Genomic DNA, 24573 nt, shown 5'->3' with positions numbered 1-24573 from the left:
ACGCAGGTGTTTCACTGTTGCGGTTTTTTCGGAACACTCGTAGGAAGTTATGATCTTCGACTTATGCCTCTGTGCCAAACGTTTCTGCTACTTTCGTCACGGAACATCCCACCATACTCACACCCACAATTTGGTCTCTTGAAACTCTCAGCCGAGACATGATTCACGATAACCTGCTCGGCCCGATCGCTGAACTGTAACTGGCCCTCACAAGATGTGCCGGTGATCACAGCGACACCTTCTATTCAGACCCAAATCGTGTTTCAAATGACTGCCTCTTTTATACCAGGCGTATCCATATTTTTTATATCCCCTGTATCTGCTGTGATAGCTGGGTTCTGTGATAAATAAATACTATAATGAATCTACGCTTTAAAGAGTCCCTTCTACGGTAATGTATATTAACGTCTGAATATCAACTTTTAACAAAGTAGGAACCTGAATATAAATAAGCACTGAATTGAAATTTCCGTTATTTTATTAGTATTAAAAGTATCAGTATTAAAAGTACCCTGCAAAATCAGTATCAAATTATATGCTTACAAGAATACAGTTATAGATATGCGACAATCATTTTGGACATGAGTGTACCTACAAATTTTTAGTACCTTTTTTTATGGCAGTATTCATATCTTGTCAAATGGAAATTGTGTAATTTGATATCACAAAAAAGGTAGTTTTCAAAGTACATTTGTTTATTATGCAGTTTATGTTGACAAATCTAGAGAAAAATTATACACAAAAAATTATAAACGGTGTGTAACAATATACTTCCATTACCTAAACCTTTTCCATCTGATTTGGATGTAATTGAAACTGAACTACATGAGATTTTTTTTTTTTTTTAAAACCACTTGAGTCAACGCAACTGCAACTTCCTTGAATTTTCACTGAACCGTTTCAAGAAACTTGTGAGAAGAGATATTTTGCAACATGTCATTCTCAAACGCAAGCCAAGTTAAATTCGCCTTCCGACTGTGTTCATCAAATGCCTATGTGGTGTGAGTACGGCTGTCGATATGGAAAATGAATTTTCTCACGACGCTGTCGAAGCAGCGAATGTCAGTTTTGTGGTATGCGAGGTGAAACACAGGGAAATGCCTCTTTATAATCATGGGCTATTTTCGTTAACTTATAAATCGCCACATCAAATAATTTCTCGTTCTCACATTTCTTCAAGACAAATCGCTTCAAAACTGCAATTTTTTTAAGGTAGAATGAGATATTTTTATTGACATGCTTACTTTATTAGATATCGTCACAATACTTGTAGGATATATTAGAGGGTCACCAAAGCTTAAGATAGTTTGTGTGTGTGTCTAATAGCAGTGTTGGCAGGTAAAGAAAATTTTAATTCCAGATTTTAGGGGCAAATGTTGGAAAAATTCTCTTTTTTCTGTTATTTCCCTCTTGTTCGGTACAGTCGAACAAACGTACTAGTGTCTAAAAGCCTCGTCCTTAGAATACACAGCGCACCATAAAATGTTTCACTAGAATAATTAGGGGAAGTACCGTTGAGGTTTATAATAAACCATGTTCTGTAAATGGTAAGAAAATGGTGCATTTCTGAGGTAGAATGAGATATATTTTTTAAAAAATTTCATGCTTACTTTGTTAGATATCGCCATGATACTTGTAGGATATATTCTTGGAGTACTAAGGTTTATTTTCAGATAGTTTTCGTCTGTCTGATGGCAGTGTTTCTAGCCAAAACAATTAATTCCCGATTTTAGGTAAAAAATTTCCCTTTTCCCCTCTATTATTACCTTCTTGCTGGCTACATTGAATCAAACGTACCACCACCTGAAAGCTTCCTCTGCCCTACAGAACGCACCATAAAAGTTTCAATAGGATAATTAGAGAAGCTGTAGCCCTGGCATATCTGTTGATTTTTGCTTCTGAGGCGTAAAAAGTGTCAAAATTTCATGTGTGTGACAGAATTTTTTCTTTCCCTCTTTGAATGGAAGCCAGCGACTTCAGGATTTCACTGTACCTTGTGAACACACCAAAGATTTGTTTAAGTAACTTGAACCCATATAGCAGGAGTGGTGCTAGATACAAAAAATTTTGAAATTCGGTCAGGGAATTTTTGTAAATTTTCACCCCTACATTTCCCTCAATAATTTCCCACCCGTTGGCAACACTACAATGCAACTTACACCAAAAAATACCCACATCCATTTTCTAAAACACAAGGCCTTAACCATATCAATCGAATGAATAGTTTTTGAGCAATAAGTCACTAGGTGTAAATATAGGAAAACGCCAAAAATGACCTGGGTCCGAAAGGAATAATCACACAATTTTTCTAGTATAGGTAAAAAGAAAGAAATGATTTGTAAGTTACGAGGGCTTCGACTCAAGTTCTGTTGATTATTTCAATAATCTGCAACATAAATCAATAAATAATAGTTGCCAGAAAAAAAAACATGAAAAAGAACGGTGTTTTTTATTGAAAAAAAAACAGAAAAAAAGTTTTTTTTACAACACTACTTACAGTAAATGCTGAACGTATTTTAAATGTATTCAATATATAATAAATAAAACCCAGAATTTTTATGTAGGTGTGTGAAATAAATTAAACCCAATTTGCCGTTTTATAACACTTTTACGTTTTGTTGGGTTCTCAGTATTTTAAAATAAAGAAAAAAAGTTATTTCAGTAAATTGAAAAATAATCATATAAGATCTGCTCTCATCAAATATATGCTGCTATGATTCTGTCCCTTGTGTTTTGTCTCCCTCGTCTGAATTTTCCTTGAATTTTGTCTGCTTGGATTTTTTCCCCACCCTCGTTATTACAGCCATTGTATACCTACAAGAGATCCGATTTGCATAAGAAAACGCTAATCGTCAAGCATTTCAGTGTTGCATTCCCCCCCCAAAAAAAATCTCCCCCATAAAATTCCCTGTCAGTCTAAAGATCATTGAAAATATTTTGTACAAAGTGTTGAAGGACCTTTAGGCAGAACTGGAATAAATCAAATGCAGTGATGATTTATCAGAACCAAAACCTAAACGTAGTAGTAAATTACATTCATCATTACATGACGTGGTTATTTGTGATTATGCTGTGGCATCTGCTATAGATTGTAATGAATGTACTGAGTTTGAAGAATTTAGAAGAATATATTATCATGTCATTGATTCTGTGTGCGGTGAGTTAAATGCACGGTTTTCTGAAAACAATGCTGAAATTTCCAGAGCTCTCTGGTCTTTGGTATGTGTTTGCAATCGTACTGATTTCCGTAATCCGGAGCCGAAAGCCTTTGTGTCATTTAATAAACTGTTATCCTAGTGTTGAAGAAATTGCTTTCAGTCGACTTTTAATTTCTTCAAGAATATGATTTTGATCCCAGATACTCAAAAGTATTCACTGTATCGAAAGTATTATTTGATACTTTGATGCATCTATAATTTGCAGTATTACGATCCCAGCGAACTTCCATTATTTAGTTTATTTTGCATTTACTTCTAAACCTGCAAGCATTTAATAAGGCCTTTGCATGTCTTTAAATTGTTTCCTTATCACATTCACATCAGCATACGCCATAATCTGGTGAATACCATTTAGCTCTAGGCCCTGGTTACTATCTTTGATTTTCCTTATAGCATTCTCCAGAATAAAGTTGAATAATAATATCGACAGCGCATCTCCTTGTTTCATGCCATTTTCGACGTGGAAGCTCGTGGAAAAGAATTTTCCTACTCGAACTTTACTTTGGGATTCATTTAAACATATCTTAATTATTCTAAATTGCTTTTTCGATATTCCGAATTCTGCGAAAATGTAAATCATCTTTGCTAAAAGATTTGTAAACCTTTTTAAAATCAATAAATAATTGATGCACCGGGGTATTGCATTCCCATTTCCTTTAGAGTATTTGTCGAATGGTAGATATTTGGTCAATAATCCGTCGATTTCGTCTAAAGCCGCACTGATAGTCTCCAATAATTTCATCTGCGTATGGGGTCAGTCTTGCTAATACAATGTTTGAGAGGATTTTATAGGATGTTGACAGAAGAGAAATACCTCGACAATTATTACAATCTGCTTTGTCTCCTTTCTTGTGAATTGGAACAAAGAAACATTCTTTCCACTCTTGTGGCAATTCCTCCTTGTTCCAGATAAGGAGAGTGGGTTTATGTATCTTGTTCCATAATTTTTTGCCCCCAGCTAAAATTAACTCAGCTGGAATTTCGTCTATACCAGATTTGTGTTTCTTTAATTTCTTTATAGCGATGTGTCTGCTGTGTGCATTTCCCCTTCTCCACGAACATTAGTTTTTGGCTCCTTGTTAAGCAACTCGTCAAAGGAATCTTTCCATCTATTCAAGATGCCATCTGTATCAGTGAAAATTTTTCCGTCATATCTCTCTAAATTACACACGCGAGGTTGATATCCTTTCTTAAATTCGATAATGCCATTTTACATGCTTCGACTTTTTTACTCTTATCTTCAAGTTCATTAATTTTAGCCTTCAAATACTCGCGTCTCTTTGTTCTATACATTTTGCAAATTTTTCACCTGGTGTCAACGAAATTTCGTGTAGTTATATAGTTCAAATTTTGCACCCAAAGCAGTTTCGCCTATTTTCCCTTCTCCACTAGTTTAATACATTCCTGCTCGAACCATGGTCTGTTTCTACGTATTTCCTCGTGCTCTATTTTTTCTTGGTGAAAGTTTACTGCTATCCCTAATTTGAACCCAAGTATCTTCAACAGTAAGTAGTGTTCTTAAAACCTAAAACCGAGAATCTATTCGATACTTGAACCTGGTATTCCTTTCTAGCCTGGTTCTCCTCTAATTTCTTTAAACTAGACCTCTTCGTTTTTAGATGTTGAATATTTCCTTTATTCAACGATAATCTCTCTTATTATCGCTGTTACCAGATAGTGATCAGTGTCTAAGAAGTATATAATCACTGGAATAAGCACTTGCACACAACACTAAAAATATATTGTTTTGGATCATACACTCACTTATTTCATCACTGAATATTTATAAATAATACGGGAAACAAGTAAATTAAATCACTTCACTATAAATATCAGTAACTCTTGAATATTTAAAGTTAACAACACTCAATAGCTGAATCGCAGCGGAGCTTCAAGGACAGCGGAAGCAAGGAAAAAATATTGGAGATGCGTTGATGGACGCTGATTGGATGATTCCTTTCATAAAATGCTTGTGGTGCTGGTGCTGGAAATTCATCCTGTCTTTGTGTGTCAAGTCTCTTAATGTCGTAAAAAAATTTATTGAAGAATAATTTAGTATATTGTCGGTGTTTGTTTATTGCGATAGTGATTCGTTGTGTTTCCAACACAGTATAGTGATAGTCCTTTGTGTTTTTAAAGTTGTAGTGGTTTGTGAACAAAAGTGAAAAAAATGTCGTGAATTCAAAGTTACAGTTCAGTGAAGTGTTGTGCATCAGAAGTGAAACTTTTTTTCTCTTTTCTTTATCCATCCTCACTTCTTTCGTTACTAGTGCTGCTATAATTATTTGTAGAAATTATATTCTAATCGATCTGTCATGTTGCTTTTAGTTGTTATAAAAATTCGTGACCTGCATTGCCTAGGAAGGATTTATAGGTTAAAGGGATGCTCTGTTTTAGATGATAGTCATTTGCATATCGCAAACGGCTAAACGAGTTTTATTCAAAGAAATTGAAGTAAGGTTATCACTAGGTAGAGGAATATTAGAAACATGATTACTAGGAATAGAAACATTGACATCGTCATATAAATGTAATGAGTTTGACGTAGATGGAATTACAAACGAATCGACAAAGTAGAAACAATGAGATACGTGAGTGCCAGTGGGTTGCGGTATTGCCAAGTTTTGCATGCAACATTTCGAGGGGGTGCAATCATATTTTAGCAATAGTCTTATAATGCAATAATTATACAAATTAATGTCGTAGCTTCGATGGTAGAAATATTTTTTCCGTCCGGTCTCTGCAAAAGAAAGAGAATAAAGGGACTGCTAAATATTTTTGAACATAACGAAATAAAATAACATAATATCTACAACAAATACAAGCAATAATAAAACTTATTTCTCAACTACTTTCTTTTATGTTCTCTTCATCTGCTTGAACCTTAGAGATCTACTATAGATTTCTATATTCATCATAAACAAAAGGTACGTTATTCAGTCTTAACCTAGCTCAGGATAATGTCCTGAACAGTCCCAAGCCTGTGAAATAGGGAGGGAGGTTGAATCTCGTGCCTCAATGCACTAGTATTACTATTAATATTGTATTTCTTTAATAAAACATTACAATAAGAACTAAATGTTCCCTGCGCCTTAATAGGCCTACGCAGACCATAAAAAACATACTTTTAACATAAATGCATGAAAATAAGACTAACAATTTTAGCATGACGTCTCACACCTTCGAAGCCTTAGATCATGAATTGAGTTAATTCAAATAAAAACTAAATACATCTAAAAATTATTACAATAGTTATTCTAATTTAGATATTTAGAACGAACTTAAAATGTTCTCAAAATCAACACTTGACTTTGGAATGAGGTGGGGAAGTGTACTTGTGCTTCATGCAAGGTCCAGTGCCCACACTCATATGAACTATCTCTATTAACTAACAATACTAACTTTCTTCTACTAATATTTGGAATATTTAAGCAAAAAGAAAATATTTTGTTTCTCTTCCTTTTTTTTATATGTTCCAGGTATGTATGCTGCTCATGATATATATAGTAAGCTTAAATACGTATAGTAATAAGGATAAAATAAATATACATAGTTCGGTAAGTAGCTCAATGATTACCACAGTCAATATTATGTGCATGTGAATTAGCATTTTTTTTTCTCTAGTTTTCGAAGTTTAAAAAATATATACAACAATAAAGAAAGAAATAAGACTAACATAATCGGGATTACAATTGAAAAAATGCTATGTAAGTTGTCAAAATGTAGCATATGCAAACTATTTTCATTAAGTTTAAGTAATTCTAATTCAGCACTGTTTTGATCTAAAGATTTTATTTCATACGTTACGTTTAGATGTGGAGCTGAGATATTTGTTAAAACAACGTTTGTGTTGACCACATTAATAGTTTGCCTCGAGGGCAATACAGTGTGTTTTATAAAAATGTTTTCAAAGTTTTCATATTTGGTCTAGGAATTAATTCGTGCGGTTGGTACGCACACATTGAAGCTGTAGTACAAACACAAAATACATAAATACCTTAAGAAAAATATTGTCCATCGCTAGCCACCACTTTCGCCCATCTGTCAGGCAATGTACGGATTCCGTGGCGAAAGAAGTCCTCATCCTTGGAAGCGATCCAGTCAGAGACCCATGTTTCGATATCTTCTGAAGAAGCAAACCGCTGTCCAATCAAATCGTTGTTCATGCAATCGAACAAGTAGTAGTCCGAAGGAGCAACGTCTGGTGAATACGGCGGGTGGGGTAAAACTTCCCATCCGACATTTTCTAAATAGGTTTTGACCGGTTTTGCGACATGTGGGCGAGCGTTATCATGTTGAACAATAAGTTTATCATGTCTGTTCTCCCATTCTGGTCGTGTTCTGGCCAGAGCTTGCTTCAAACGCATTAATTGTCGTCGATAACGTTCTCCATTCATAGTTTCACCCGGTTGCAGCAGCTCATAGTACACCACACCTTTCATATCCCACCATATGCACAGCATAACCTTTGCACAGTGAATATCTCGTTTTTGTGTGATGGACCTGGTTCACCTGGTTTCACCCAGGCCTTTTTTCGTTTAGGGTTCTCGTAATGGATCCACTTCTCATCACCCGTAATAATTCGATGCAGAAACCCCTTTCTGCTCTGTCGTTGAAGCAGCAATTCGCAAATGGTTTTTCGTCTTTCAACGTCTCTGTCTTTCAATTCATGTGGAACCCAATGTGACATCTTTTGAATCATTCCCATGGCTTTCAAGCGTTTGGAGACTGTTGTTTGATCAACGCCTAATGCTGCTGCAAGTTGTTCCTGCGTTTGACACGAATCCTGCTCGAGCAATGCTGTCAATTCTTCGTCTTGAAATTTTTTTGGCTGTCCAGCTCGCTCTTGGTCTGCCAAGCCGAAATCACCACTTCTAAACCGTGCAAACCACTTCTGACACGTTCGCTCAGCTAGAGCATGGTCACCATACACTTCCACCAAAATACGATGACTTTCAGTCGCACTTTTCTGCATGTTAAAGTAATGCAGCAGGACACCCCGCAAAAACACTTTATCAGGCACAAATTGCGCCATGTTCACTTAACTACAAACTGGTGTTGTTGACGCTTTAATCCACTGCCCTATACTACGAACGATACGCGATGACAGGGGTTTGCAACACATGTGTAGATACACGGAACTGTGGGACGCTCCGTTCGTTGCGCCATCTCTTGTCCACCCGCACGAATTAATTTCTAGACCAAATACAAAATAAATTGTATTTTGTTGACACCATAGACTAACGGTTCAGTATGAAGAACGTTATGAGATGTTCTTTTTGTATGTGTCCTGGTATTAAAGAATTAACGAATAATCCTGCAGGAGTTTAAAGATGACTATACTCAAGCTTATGTGGGATAATTTGAACTTCAAAATCAGTAAATTTATTAAAAATCATCTTCGTTAAACATTTTGATGGAGAAATGACTCGTAAACTAGATGTCTCCCATGAAAATAAAAATGAATGCCATTTACATAACTTATCGATTTCCATGAATTTATTGTCGCTTTCATATACCTGTCCTGGAATATACTTCACAAGCTTATCAGAATGTAACATTCCTAAATTGGAAACTTAAAACAATTTTGAAATTTTGTCTGGTGTTACTACTGGTGTTTTCAAAACTAAATCCACATTCAATGTCTCAAAATTGAAGTTAACAAATATACAGATGAAATTGAATAAAATAAACCTATATCATTGACATACAAAGTGTCTTCTAAAATTTCATGTTTTTTAACTAAACTTAAAACTTGCTTTGAATTTAATATTTCTTGAGTAACTCTATTTTAAAGAATATGAGATATTTTCATAATCCTTTGCTGTGATTGATAGTACGTAAACATTGTAAGGAAATATGTTTCTGTGCTAACTACCTTACAAAATCCTTCTTGTATCTGGGATTTCATTTTCAGCATAGTATGTTTGACTGTTAACTCTACATTCTGTATAATTTTAACTTCATGATTAAAAGCTTTCTCAAGATTGTGAACCTCTGTTGTTAACAAATGATCATGTTCCTATAACGCATTTACAGATGCTTTTAACTGGTTTGATAAAAGTTATAACCTCAAAGACCTAATGATGTCAGACGAACTATCCAAGATACAATTGATCTACGATTACGATGTTTAGGTACACAATGAACTTAATTGTTCGAAAATGGGAAAGCACATGGTGTGACGTCTGATTTCTGCAAAAATTCTTTTTCGTGTTGCAATAATTCTCTGAATTGAAACCAATCTGCACAATATCATTGTGTAGTAACGTAAAATTAATATCCAAATGAATCCGAAGCCTGGTATAGATGTTCCCTGCATCATGAACTGCAAAGCCTGCTTGCGAAATAGCAATGCCTAGTTCTGCAAAAGTAATTTGTTGCTGAGGGTCAAGGTTTAGATCACAGCAGCTACTCATGGACCATACAAGAATCAGTGTAATGGAAATCCAAATCATCTTAAATGAATAAAAATTTCCACTAAGTGCCTTGTTGAAAATGAAATCTCAGATTTAAAAAAATATTTATAGGATGCTCTCTAATCTAATGTTTACTTTACAGGATAGTTTTTCTTCTCTAACGTTGACTCGTTTCTGTAAGTGTGGAAGAAAAATCCATAGTTCCTAATCTAACCCAAGAGGATAGAAGACAACACAATTGAAGATTATTAAATTACGTTTTGATATTGAAATTTAGAAAATATTAACGTATGTCTATCAGCTTCCCGTCGATTGTCTAGACTTGGTTGAGGTTCAGCGTCCAGAATTCGCTGAAGCATATCAAAACGCAAAATAATAAGATAGTCCACCACCAGTTAATGCCTCTATTAATTAATGTTATATTTCTTAAACCTTTTTTTTTACACTAACGTTTCCATTTGGCAATTGGAATCTTCGTAAAATGGACGTAGTCTTCTGATGTCAAATGAATCCTCGACTTCTTCATTCTTCAAATTCTGATAGCGAATTCGCTGTGGATTCTCATTCAGTTTTTCAACAATTGTCCCTTGCGTTCTAAATTTGTTTCCGAAGCAAGCCGGAACTCCTTTCTGCAGGTTAACGTCTTGAATTAAGACTTTCTGTCCTAAATGAAATTTTTGATTGGAGTACTTTTTCTGAAAGTATTGCTTCTGCGACTCGAATCTTTCGGAAAGATTTTTCGCTGCAATCTTCCTCGCATCCTCTGCATTCTTAATTCGGACTTCGTTTTCCACGAATTTGCATGGAAGATCTAACTTCGCGTCCAGCATCGTTCTCGCTTCAAACCCAAAGGGAAGATAAAAAGGTGAAAAACGGGTACCTTCATGTTTGTGGGTATTAATACAAAATGTTATATTTGCCAAAGCCGTGTCCCAGTCATTTGATTTGTTTACAAAATGCCGAAGGCATATTTGTATTTTGTCGTTAAATTTCTCAGCTAATCCAATGGTATAGCTACTAGCTGTATTCGCAAATTTCAACTTGATGTGAATCGTTCTGCCATTTCTTCCATGATCTTCGATTTGTGAGATGTTAATCGATCTAAATAAATCAATTGATTAATACCGAACTTCATCATTATTTCCTTATAAATGGCATTAGTTATCGTGTCTGCCGAAATGTCAGGAAGGCTTTTTGTCACCAAATATCTTGTACAAGCATCCACCATTGTTAAAATTTATTTATGTCTGTGTGTAGCCGATAATGGAAAAGGACCACATTCTTCGATCACTATCGTACTCATAACAGAGTATGCTGGATAAGTGTGGATGTAGAGGAGTTCGACCGAATCTTCGTTTGTTCACCTAACAAGATATACACTGCTGACGTTTCTGTATGTACTGCTTTCAGGCTGGCATGTAAACTTTCTTAACTGCGGTTGAATACGTTTTTGAGAACTTAATTGTTCCCCTCCTAGATTAGAAGAATGAACAGTCAAAAACATAGTGTCTCAAAGAAGAGGGAATACATAATAAATAATTAATACCACCAGGTTGTTTTTGTTTACAAAAAAGGCGTCAGTCCTTAATCTCAAAGTAATACGATTGTCTTTCCGTCTTCCAATCCTTCTGTTCTTCACCTTCCAAATCTCAGATGATTGGAACGCAGAAAGAGTCCTCCCTCTAAAGTTTGCCGACATCAACGTCCTCCTCGAATGAAATGAATATATTCAGGTCCTCAACATCAAAGTCCTCTTTTGTTGGTTGATTAGTTGTTTCCCTGGAGAGTAAATCTGCCACATTGTCTGAAGACTTAACATGAATAGGAATATAGTGATATTCGGCTAGCTGCAATTGCCATCTAGCCAATTTCGACGGTAGGTTATGAGTATTTTTGAAATAGGCGATTGACCTATTGTCACAAAGCAACTTGAATTCCCGACCAATTAAAAATACTCTAAGCGCTTTGAATGCACTTAACACTGCGAGCAACTCTAAAGAATAAATGTCCAAATTCTTCTCACTGTCTCGCAAATTCCTGCTATAGTAGTCTATAGGATACCATTTTTTATCCTCATCGCATTGCATCAAAATTCCACTCACAGATTTTCGGGAAACATCTATGTACAAAGCTAAAGGCTTCATTGGACCATACAGCTTCAATATGGGTCTTCATTAATTCTACATTCAGTCTGTCAAAACTTCTCTGGTGTTCGTCTGTCCAATGAAATTTCACATTTTCCTCGTCAGTCTCTGAAGAAGCTCCACTATTTCCGTATAGTTCTTGACAAATTTCCGAACATAATTCGTAAGTCCCAAAAATGATTTTAATTTTTCAGTTGATGTTGGTGCCTGAAGTGTTTTGATTTAAGTAAATATCTTGTCCGAAATTTTGTAATCAAACCTGGGTAATTCATGTCCTAACGCTATTACTTTATCGTGGATAAACTTACACCTCAACAGAAAGCTTCAGGCCTACATAACGTAATCTTTGAAACACTTTTTCTAAAATTTCAATCATCTACTCCTGAGAATCTGTTGAAATTAAAAACATCATCTATATAACACATCGCATGTTCAGGATAAACGTTCGCTAAACACATGGACTTAATTCTATTAAATATTGCTGGAGAATTTAAGAAATCTTGAGGAATGAACGATAACGAAATGACCCAATTTGAGGCAAATTAAAAGCTGTATAAAGTCCAGATTGTTCTGCCAAAGGAACACAGTGAAATGCGTTCTTGATATCTAACGAACAATAGTATAATCTTCCTCCTATGGTAGATAAAATATCGTGTATTGGTGCTAGAGAAATAGATTGTAACACTGCATGGGAATTAAGAAGACGTGAATCCAAGCATAGACGTAAATCTCCATTTCTCTTTACGAACAGCACGGGCGAATTATATGGGCTTTCACTATATTCAATCACATTTTGTTCTATAAGAAGATTGATTTGTTCCCTAATTTGTGGTCGAAGGGCCGCAGGAATGGGATACTGTCTTCTATAAAAAGAAACCTGTGTTTTTAACTCTATTACATGCTCATAATTCGTAATTTTCCTTATAGAATCCTCTGACCAAGCAAACACGTCGGCATACCTATAACATAAATCAATCAATTGTTCTCTAATCTCAGGTTTAACCTCTGTACCAACATCTAGTTTTGTGCCATCAAACAATTTCTGATCTTTCAACAATTGCTCTGAATCTATACCCTCTGACTGTACATTCAAACATTTAAAAATCACTTAAATATGCTAGATCTTCGGCATACCCTAAAATCTCATTTCTCGCTAACGAAACTCAAGACACAAAAGAACTAATGACCTGTACAAAATGTTGTTTGGGAGACAGAACTGTCCTAGGAATCAAAATTCCTGTCTTGTAATGATTTGTTTGGTTCAAGTAACCACTCTTGTTCTGTCTTTGAATTCGCTAATTTTACTTCAACAAATTGTTTCGTTCCAGGCGGAATAGTAACATTATTAACCAGAACAAACGCAGGGCTCATACAATTACAAACTAAATTATTAGCTTGTGATTATAATTCCATGTTATTACTTAGAGCAAACCTAGGAGGTTTTCCAAATCTACGTAGCAACAAAACATTTCTATTCAAGTCTATCTGTGCTCTCTGGGATACTAAAAGGTCATTCCCTAATAACATGACTTGGGAAAAGTTGTTTAACACGCGAAAAGCATGATGAAATATTCTCCCATTAATTTTAAAACGAACAATTGCTATTTTATGTATCAAAAGAAAATTTTGAGTAATTCCTTTTATGCGTGTATCAATATTCAAAATTTAGCCTTTGGTGAAGCTAAACCCTCTCTAATTATTGATATCTGTGAAGCAGAATTTAACACAGCATGAGCATTCTTCACTTCTATCAGTATTGGCATTAAAATTATAGTTTTGTGTAGTAATAGAGGTTTTACAACATGACTTTTTCCCGAATACTGCGTTATCTATAAATGTGCCTCCCACATTTACAGACATTACGCGTTTAAAGATTGTTTCCGCAATAAACATGCATCCTCTGTGTGAAATTCATGACCACAAACCGAAAAAATGGAATGTTTGTGCCGAATTCGGATACTGTTGATAATTACTACCATACATAGGTGTTTGGAACAGGTAATTATAGAAATTACCTCGAGGATAAAATTGATTTGTCGACTGGCCTCTAAAATTCCTATAGTTACCACGGAATCGACCTCTAAAATTTTCCTCTTTGACTAGCGTTGTGACCTCTAAATTTTCCTCTATTCTGATTTCCTCTAAAATTCTCTCTTTTTATTACCATTGTTTTTATTGCTACTATTACTGTTTTGATCAGATTGCTGCGGACTAATTTGTAAAGTTAATTTCTCTAACTTTTCCTCCGACTGCAATTGATCGGCGCTAACTGGAATTTGTGCCTGATTACTTGATTGACTCTGCACTTTCGGTTCACCAACCTCCTGCTTAACTAACTTTTTCTTTTTCTTCCTCTTTTTCTGATTGTTCAGCAGTATCTACTTCACTATCTGACTCGACCTCGGAAGAATCTGTTCTTAATGAAGTTTTTAACTTTGGAAGCACAGACTTCCAAGATTCTTTTGTAAAGGAAGTATTATGTTCGCGTTTTTCCCTTCTCTGTACACGAGCTTTATTTTTCTCAAGCTTAACTAAAACACCTAACATTTCTTCTACAATTGTAAATTCATATACTCCAATGCGCTCTAAATAATAAGGTTGTAATGCAGAGGCTATAAGAGCAATCACACTTCCCTCTGACAACTTGTCATAAAAATCTCTGAATCAGCAAAAGCATGTCATATACAAAGTTCTTGACTGGTTCATCAGGTTTTTGTATTCTTTCTCGCAATTGATCGTCTACGTCTGAACCTAGTGTAGATCTACCAAATTCCTTAAGAATAAGTGTTTTTAAATTGTCATAAGATTGTGGCTCTTCACCTTTTCTCTGTAAGAATACACATAACCTTTTCCTAAATTGCCCTGTAAATGCTAAAAGGTAGCAGTTGGTTTTTCAGTTTCGTCCCAACCATTGATCGGACCCCAACCATTGATCGGATTTCGTCCCAACCCACTTTTGACATCGAACCTCGGAATAGGCAACAAATCTCGAGCAATCTCAACCCTAACTGAATTGTTTGCCGGAGTTTCTGTATTCGTTCCCTGAATCATTTTGCTGTTTAACGTGGTATTATATCTATGTGGAATTCTTGTTTGCGTTTGCGCTTTTTCTTTAATTTCACTACTTGTAAATGCATGTCATCTAACAATTCTGTTAATTCATCAATGGACATGGGCAAAATAAGGAAAGAAAAGATAACCGTTTTAATTTAAATAACTAATATAACATTGTTATCTATGTTATATAAGCTTAATTTCCTAAACCACTTTAAATATAACCTTAGCACTAAGTTCTAAAACGTATAAATACACTTTGAAATTGCTCACTCCTGCACTTGGTTAAACATTACGAGACCGAAATCAATTTGAACAGTGAATTTCAACATACAAAATAGCTTGTACCACTATCTAAAAGAACGCGCACTCCACCTGCTACAACCTAAAATAGGTTTGCAATCTACCTTAAACGTGGCCGCTTTTTTTGTGACGTAAAAGGCAGTTAGAAACTTCTGGAGACATGTCAAGCGGAGACCTTTTGTCTGGGTTGCGAACCCCAAACCATTCTCATACATGAAATTACTGAATGGCCTTGACATCCACCCAGTTCCTCCCAGAAGTAATTTAAATTAATGCAAGTCTTGAGAGCGTAGAAAACGTAGCTCAAAATTGATTAGAAACATGGGAATGGAAATTCAAAGATAATATTCGATAACACAGAAATAATTTAGAATAAGAATTTAATGTTCTGATGTTGAATAATTGAATAATTGCAGAGCATGGTATGGACTGGTATGACTTTAAAGACTAGAGAAGACAATGCATAATCACTTACTTTTGGTAACGGTGATAAGCAGAACCTCTGATGGACAGAATGACGGGTAGAAAAAGTAATGATGAATAATCTGACTCGCAGAGTTTCGACGTCAAGATAGAACTTCCCATACTCGGAAGAGAATCCGGTAGTATTTATATGATGTTTCCGTCATGTCAACGTTCTTACACATTCTTTCTGCATCTTCCTAGTTCTAGAAGTCATAGCCGGTCATTTGCGTTGTGGAAGTCAAGGCACTCTAAATTTTCCATTGGATTATGAATCCTAAAGAATATTCAAACTGCCTCCACTTTATACATTTCCTATTTTATACACATTTTAAAATTCAATAAAATATTTTGTTTGATTACACATTGTGGTACACAATAATATGCAGAATAAAGTTACAAAAGTTTAGCATTATTACTAGGAATTAATGCTGTCAACTAATTCGAACATTTTAAAAGCACGGAGTTTCTAATGTATTGACATTCCATTTCTTATCGATAGTATGATTCGTAAACAGCTGTAAATATTCATAACTGTTCTCCAAGTGGATTTGTGTACAACCAAAGGTAGTTTTGTGAAGTTTTGGTCCGAAAAAGCGTCTTAAAAACAGTTCTTATTTGTTAAAGAATACATAATGATCGTTTTGGATGTTGCAATGGTCTATCCAAGCAGCTTGATAAAGAAATAATCAGCATGACATAAGCTGCTTCTCTTATATTAAAAAAGAGGAGGCAAAAATTTGGTATGGGAAATGTAGAGGGCGCCGAAATCTCTAGCTACGGCTTTGACGACTACAACCTAAAAATATTTAAATGTTCTTTGAAAATTTCTTTCCTTTTGACTTCATATTTGTTTTCTTTTAACGTGATACAGAATTTGATGAATTTACCAAAGTCCAAACCCGGAAGGATACAATACGTCTATAGGAAAGGTCCGTGGATTCATCTTTATTTGGTAGGTTACTCATGAGAAGAGAATAAATACAAGAGAAAAGGTGCGTTGAAATATCTATTAGCTAAAAAGTAATTTCAAATATACATGTTTCCTCCACAACCGATGAGAAAATTTATTAATTTTGTTTCCTTTCTTGCAGAAAATGAGAACCTACAAAAGAAAGTCATCGAAAGAGATCACATCTGCAGATGTTGTCGGAAGTTGCAAAAAATAACCAAATGTTAATTCGAGCTGTTGCCAGAAAGTATGACCTAGATCCTGTTACACTCTCACGTTACTGTTAGTAGGGGCGCATATGTCATCTCGTGGCAGATTTAGTGCAGAAATATTGGCGATAGTTTTATTTCGTCATAAACATCGTCTACATGGTGGCACTTCATATTCTGATCCAGGCAGCATTGGTGACGCCATCAAGATGGCCGCCATTAAGGACTGTAGCTTTTTGTCCGAATTCGATGAAACACGGCTTGTTTAAAAGACCTTGGTAAGGCAGGTAGAAATGGTTATGTGGACTTTCGGCGTAAAACCAATAATTTTCGAGATAAATGACGAAACGTATTTTTTGCGTCATTTTTATAGTTACATATATGTATTTACTGCAAAATAGTCACGATATGTTAATAATGTGTATTTATCATATTCATTTTAATTTGTTTAAGAAAGAAGGAAATCTGAATGAAGAGAAGCTAGGAGTGTCCAAAAACAGTTGTTTAGAAGTAAGGATGAATGTCCGCGAATATTCAGCCGTCATCTGCAAAACGACCTCGTCGTAGTGGGATAAACTTTAGCTAGTGTTTACTGTGTAACTGCCATACAAAGGAAAGTTTAGTGAAGAATCCAAGATCAACTCAAAACTTCTGGACTGCATAAGACTTTGGGGTGATTGTGAGGATAGTGACTGTTAAACACTTACGAAGTGTTTATAATGTACGTCTTCAGAAGATCTTATTCAGTGTAATGCAAAGTGGCAGCTTTCTTGTTACAAAAAGTGTACACATAAAGACATGCTTGAAAAACTGCAGGTGAAATATAAGATAGCAAGAGAGATGAATGAAAATGAATATTGTGATAGTGGTGATGCTTCAAGGTATAGTAGCAAACCTCCTCGGACAAGATCGACGACACCTCATTCACAGTTGAGCAATACTGATGGTTTCTTTTGTGGCCAACCGGGAACAAGGAATCATCCGATGCAAAAAAAAAAAAAAAAAAAAGTATGTGTTGGGAAAAGTTACACGATGCAGTGAAAATGTAAACAAGAATGATAGATAAAATTGAGAGAGCTTATTGACTCTGAAGATAGTCACGCGTATGATGTACATCATAATGTTTCAATAAACATGTGAGAAACCCACTTCGAAGTTCAGAAAAATCAGGTGCAACCGTACCAAATATTGCTGTCTTAGTCAGTCAAATAGAATTCGTAAATTGCCTTTCGGAGGCCCTCTCGGATGGCAAAGTTATTACAATGGCAGACGCAGAGAATTTCTATCAGAAAATATGTTTTTCTAAAGGGGTGAAAGCGGAAGATGTAATGTCAAGAAAATCTCTGAAAACATTTATTGAAAATGAACTTTTTGATGTAAACACAAAATTAATAAAACCCTCCAGAAAGAACCATTTAAAGCGTATTATGTTAAAATCAGTAAGTGAGGCCATATCATGTAAGCAAAAGCTATATGTGAAGGTAGCGTAAATATGAAGGGAGAGATCGAAGTTCTATATCAAGCTGCAAATATACTCAGGAAAGCAATTCTGCAAGGAGAGAAGTGGTCTTTTTCGGTTCCGTGGAAGAGGACAAAATAAAAACAATGCATTCCTCAGAAATTAAGTCATTTGTTAAGTGGGCTATTAGGTGGAAGTAAAATGTTTCACTCTAGAAATGTTAACCACAAATAATTGGATATGAAAGTGGATAGTCTATCATAATTATGTACCACTCCCTTTCAGAAAGACAAATAGCATACGGTTTAGAGAAGTCAAGGCATTCTCGCGAATTTCCACTCTAAGTTGATGTTACTTTGACTATTTATTCAAAGGCACGTAGTAAATTTTTGGTGCAACTCATGCGTAATTTGGATATTTCTGTAGATTACAACAAATTACTAAGATTGGATATAGCTTTAGCGAATGAAATTCTGCACCGCACCGAACACAATGGAGGTTTGTGTATTCCACCAGATCTTGCAAAGGAGAGATTTATTTACTATGCTGCAGGTAATTTGAACTTCTTAGAGAACACTCCAGATGGAAAAGGAACGCCGCATGTTACTATTATGGTTTGTTACAAAGAAATGCATGAAAATGACGAATCTCTAATTATTGCCTTGAATGAAGAGAAAAAGGAGGGATGTGATTCACTAAAATCAGTCCTACATTATACAAAAAAAAAATATTAGTCCATATGATGGATCAAGCCACCTTAAACCAAAAATACAGTTTATATTGATTGTAACGCCAACCAGACTCACAATATCAACTTAGCTTGGAGCTTATTCAAGGCCAGAATGATACTAAATCCCCCTTCTGTGGATGCAAGATCATGTTCGTATGATCTTGACAGTGACTAACATGACCAAAAAGATAATGACAATTTTGATTTCCAAAGCAACGTAAATTCAACTACCAAATGTGACCTAACGTGGAACTCTTTTAATGCACAATTGCAGGGTGATCCTAAAACATAACTCTAGTGTATGTTTTACCATTAATACAAGCACCTTCAACTGATCGTTCAATACAATTAACCTTCTTTCAGCAATTAGAAGATCTTGAACGGAGATGCAAAATGTATTTTAAGTTTAGATCTGAGTTTGTACAGGCCTGTTCAGCAATTTGTAATGTCTCGACAGAACTTAAAAGACCGATTTGTATTCAGGCTAGAGGAACTGCACATAATAGGGTATAATGGCATTTCTTCGAGCTCTTGTAGAATTGTGTGATGGAAATGATATTCCTGAATTGTGTGAAGTGCTATACGATGACAGTGCTGTGCGACAAATCTTAACAGATAAACACGTTAGACGTGCAATTGAAGCTCATAAACGCACACCCGTCGTTGCGAGCCACCATTTTTATTTTGAAGAATTGATCGACAAAAGTATGCCTCGAGCGTTAATAGAAAAGGTGGATGATATGAGAGGGAAATCAATCACAAAAGAGGACATTGAAGAACTTCTCCGTCCTATTGAAGCTGTAAACTGTAAGTCAGAATAGAAAAAATTGTTTGGTAAGAAATTAGACCCTACATTTCAAATGTTTCGTGAATATATGAGGATGGTGGAATGTTTGCTGAACTTTATTCGATCTAATACCTACTGGAAAACATTTATTAATGCTGCAAGTGAAATCCTCTAGGCAATGACATCTCTAGGTTCCAATGAGATAACCACTGATGAAACATTTAATGAACTAGAGGCGTTCGTTTGCCAACTTCATAAACCTGGAACTACTATTTCTAAACTCACAGACTTACGGTGGTATTTATTTTCGAAGAAGGAAGTTAGTTGGTAAAAAAAAAAGTACCACCTACAAGAAGTGCTTTGGTTGCTGATATAAAAAGAGTAAACTACCGACGTACCGAGTAATGATTTGGAATAAAGACGATCAATCTCAACCCACAATCCCGTCTCCCATTGATCATGGATGCCAGTTTGAAGATGGAATGCTATGTCCTATTCGCTGTGAAATGTCATGTGTTCCAGATTCAATCTTGCAACTGACTAGATGTTCATGCCGAAAAACTAGGTGTAATCCACCATGTAAACGTTTCTCATACAATCTACCATGTACTGAAATGTGCGAATCAAAGGAGAACAACAACTTGTGATAACTACTCAGATATACATATAAATATAGACTCCAACATGGAAGACAATTTCCCATAGGAACGATTTCTTCCAAAATTATGCAGAAATGGCCGTAAGGAAGGTTTTCAGCAAAATATCATGATAATAATTAAAATACTAATGTCCAGATATATTTGTATATATAATTTTCATGACAAAACGTGTCATTCTTCAAGTTAATGGATAGAATTATAATTGTAATGGTTACAAACATACTGTTTAAAATTTTAGAAAATATATATATTTATTTGCTCGAAAACTGTTGATTTTACAACAAAATTTCAAATAACGCCTTTTTGTCTTAGTATTAGCTTTTATATTAAGTCCAGTACATGAAAGTCAGATGAAAATGAACTGTTCATCCACGAAATATATATGAAATGAGAAAAATGGCGAAAAAATACAATTCATCACTTATCTCGGAAACTATTGGTTTTACGTCAAAAGTGTACATAACCATTTCCACTCGTCTCAGCAGTATCTTTCAAATAAGCCAGGTTTCATCAAAATCGGACAAAAAGTAACGGAGCTACAGTTTTAATTGGTGGCCATCTTGATGACGTCACTAACCCTACCTGCATCAGAATATGAAATTCCACCATGAAAATTATTCTTATAGACGATGTTCATGACCAAATAAAACTATCGCTAACATTTCTGCACTAAACCTGCCTCTGAAGCCTTTTTTGCTACATATGCTCCCCTACTATGTAAGAAACAGAAACAAATGCTACAAAACATCGATCATCCAAAGAAGAATGGCCTACCTTTCGTTATTGGATAATTAAAAATCAAGTGTTTAGTTATGAAAGAGAAATGGAACTTGTTTCTTATCTTGATAAGGCTGTCCGGTTGTTTTATGGCTCAGTACCCAAAGCTGTACAAAGACTATGCAGCGAAAAATAATGTCAAATATCTTTAAAGTTTGTGCGATACAAATATGGTTGGTACAAACTTCTTTTTATCTTTCTTGCAAAGACATCCGAATTTATTTCTGTGTCATTCTGAAGTAACAAGCCTCGTCAGAGTAAAAGTTTCAATAAAGATAATGTGAGGTTTTTTCTCGAGAATTATGGAAAAGTTCTTTGTAACTGTAAGTTCACATGTTCAGATACATACAACATCAATGAAAATGATGTAACAATTCGTCCAAAAACCAGAGAAAGTCGTAACTTAGTATCTAAGGGGGTTAAGCAAATATGTCCAATTACTTCTATCGAAAGAGATCAACTAGTAAGAGTAGATGTTGCTGGTAACATAATTCCTACTATGTTAATTCCTATTGCCTCGAAAAAAAATATCGCTATTATTTCACCAATGGAAGATCACCAGTGTCAAACGGGTTGGATGACAATCATTCATTTTTTGCGGTTCATGTAGTAGTTTGTTGAGCACACAAGATGTTCCATTGAACACCCTGTTCTTGTTTTGTTGGATAACCATCAATCTCATTTATCAATTCCAATAATTAATTTTTGCAAAGCAAGTGATATTATACTCTTATCTTTCCCCCATCGCAGTGCTCCTATAAATGTCAATCCTTTTACTGAGAGTGATGTGTGGATTAGAAATAACCCAGGTAAATTTATCGCAATTTATGATATTCCAACATTAGTAAAAAGTGCTCTACCTCGTGCGGAATATGCAGTCAATATCACTTCTATATTTTGTGTCTGGAATCTATCAGTACAATAGCAATATGTTTCAGTAGAGAAATTTTTGCCATCTTCTGTTGTCATCACATTTTTAATGATTCTACTTCGCAAGGAAGAAACAATATTGATGTGCCGAAGGAGTGTAATATAGGCCTACCAAAAGAGTCTATTGTAGTTTCGCCACATGCTGTAGGTAACAATTCCTGTTCTAATGTCTGTACAATTAACCATGACTTTTAATGAGCAACTTAAATCTGAATTCCAACAATGTATTGCAAACACTATTAATAGTGATCCTTCTGCTCCCTATTCTGACAATTGTAAAGTACCAAAATGTTATCACTGGAAATAAGTCATCTTTCAAAGTGCGTAGATAGCTGTGCTTAGAAAGAAGAAAGGTGGTTTGTAGGAGACGAAAGAGCGCTGTGTTAACAGATACATCTATAACAAATGAATTAGCACATACAGGGGAAAGTACAAAGTTAATAGGACTACCAAAAGGGAAAGTGTTCACTACTTCCAAATAAGAAACCGAAAAGAGAAAAATATATGACCCTAGTTCGAGCTCGGAAGATGAATAATACGAAGGCGAGTCAAAACTTACGTACAATTTTGTCATAACTTTTCTTACATTGCGCACTTTGTCTTCCGTCCTCGCATATTTTATTGTTATACTGTTGTGGTAACGCTGTGAAAGTGTGATCTTAATTTCTCAATTTTTCTTCCTTCTGTTGCAAATATGTCATAGCTGCTCCATTAGAAGTTTGCACCAAAGAGGAACAACGAGCAGCGATCCGATTCCTCTGGTCGGAGGGTGTCAAATGGTTAGACATTCATCGCAGACTACATCGCAATATGGGAGAACTGCACTATCACGTAAAACTGTGTTTTTGTGGCTCGAGAAGTTTAAAAGTGGTCGAACAAGTGTAACGCATGAAGAGGGAGCACGACGGTCATCAATCTCCCCTACAGATGACTAGATTCAGCAAGTTCGAGAGATGGTTCTGGCGAATAGGCGAACATCAGTCATGGCTCTGCCCATCAAATCATCCATGACGAGCTCGTTTTCATAAAGTCTGTGCACTGTGACAATGCACGCCCACACACGAGTCATCACACTATTGAAACCACCAACAAACTGAAATGTGAGTTATTGGAACACCCTCCCTACAGCCCAGACCTAGCTTCGTCTGACTTTGACTTGTTTGAGCCACTCAAGGATGCTTTGCGTTGTCTCCGATTTGCCTCAGATTTAGACGTGCAAAATGCGATGCCAAAGTGGCTTCATGACCAACCGAAAACCTTATATTTGAAAGGAATACGTAAGCTCGTTGACCGCTGGGCCAAGTGCATTGATAAGGAGGAAGATTACGTGGAAAAATGATGTGCATAGTATATCCTAGCTTCATGTAAATAAACTGTAGAATGAAAAGTGTAGACTGAAAGTGTACAATGAAAAGTATATTTTGACTTGCCTTCGTATATATATTTTTTGTAATACGCATTCTAACAGCAAACCTTGGGAAAACGTTCAGTTGATTTTGTGTTTAACGTCCCATTCCGCAGCGAGGCTATATGAGGTGTGGACCTATTGATTAACGTGGAATCCGAACCACATGAGATCCAGCGGGAATCGAACCCGGGGCTCCAATGCCAAAGGCGCGAACACTAACCGCTTAGCCACGAAAGAACTCTAAACCTTGGGAAAAGAGGGTTGAATGTATATCATGCCAACTTTGGGGTCATGAAATGTGCACTGGTGGAACAGTTCTTTTCCACAACTGCAATTCCGACTATGATAAGGGATGTAGTTTTCGGGTAATTCCATATCAAATAATTTAATTGTATTTTCTATTGCAGTGCTATGTTTTGTTATTGTTACGAGCTCATGGCTATGAAAATAATTTTGATCTGTTTAGCAACTTGTGGAAAACATGTAGAATTCACATTATATTATACTCAATTACATTTTATATAATCCCCACGGTATGTTTCAACCTACCCCAGGAATAAAAGTGGACCTGAAAAGGTAGGGGGCGGTAGGTAGAGGCATGACGTCAGGCCGTTCCCTCTTTCCTATCTTTGCCCATTGTATTTTTTAAGGAACTGGCGGGACGCCGTGCTTATTTTTTCGAGGCGGGGGACGGCTTCCCTCCGCGTTCCCCCTCATTTTTACCCCTGATCTACCCAGTAAACAGGGTTGCTTGCTACACTCGCAGATCTGAAGATATTCCGCCCTATGAGATATGATTAGGGTCATACTAAAAGCCTGACTACTGAAGGAAACATATGTTAGTCGAGCTCTTTAGTATGGCACTAATCTCGCGTCAGAACGACTCTGCATAGAGCCCATTGTGTGTTACTCCGTGTACACTGTACAAAAGGAATAAAACTCTACCTAATAGATGAGGTTTCAAACTTTAATTTGATTCATTTTTTGTGGATTTCAAATAAATATTACAAAAGGGAAGTGGGCAAATGTAAACAGTGTTTCAACCAAATGCGGTCCCCTCAA

General features: G+C 35.7%; 2 protein-coding genes across 3 annotated transcripts in view; one reads left to right on the top strand and one right to left on the bottom strand.

The window, feature by feature from the left end:
• LOC145681035 (relaxin receptor 2-like) overlaps positions 1–24573 on the bottom strand; it is a 1105974-nt gene that overhangs the window by 257289 nt on the left and 824112 nt on the right. The gene's annotated exons all lie outside the window — the stretch shown is intronic.
• Positions 1–24573, top strand: part of LOC145681034 (uncharacterized) — a 187512-nt gene that overhangs the window by 26493 nt on the left and 136446 nt on the right. The window contains exon 1 of one of the 2 annotated variants that reach the window (XM_081752351.1): positions 21653–22247. The exons of the other annotated variant lie outside the window; for it this stretch is intronic. The gene's annotated coding sequence lies outside the window, so the exon portion shown is untranslated. Of the gene's footprint in view, positions 1–21652; positions 22248–24573 lie in introns of those variants that run through there. 2 annotated transcript variants of the gene reach the window in all.

This window comes from Thermobia domestica, chromosome 3 (assembly GCF_964235325.1).
Source record: "Thermobia domestica chromosome 3, izTheDome1.hap1.1, whole genome shotgun sequence".
Taxonomy (NCBI): domain Eukaryota; kingdom Metazoa; phylum Arthropoda; class Insecta; order Zygentoma; family Lepismatidae; genus Thermobia; species Thermobia domestica.
Note: the sequence above shows the minus strand (reverse complement) of the source record. Positions and strands in the feature narration are given on the sequence as shown.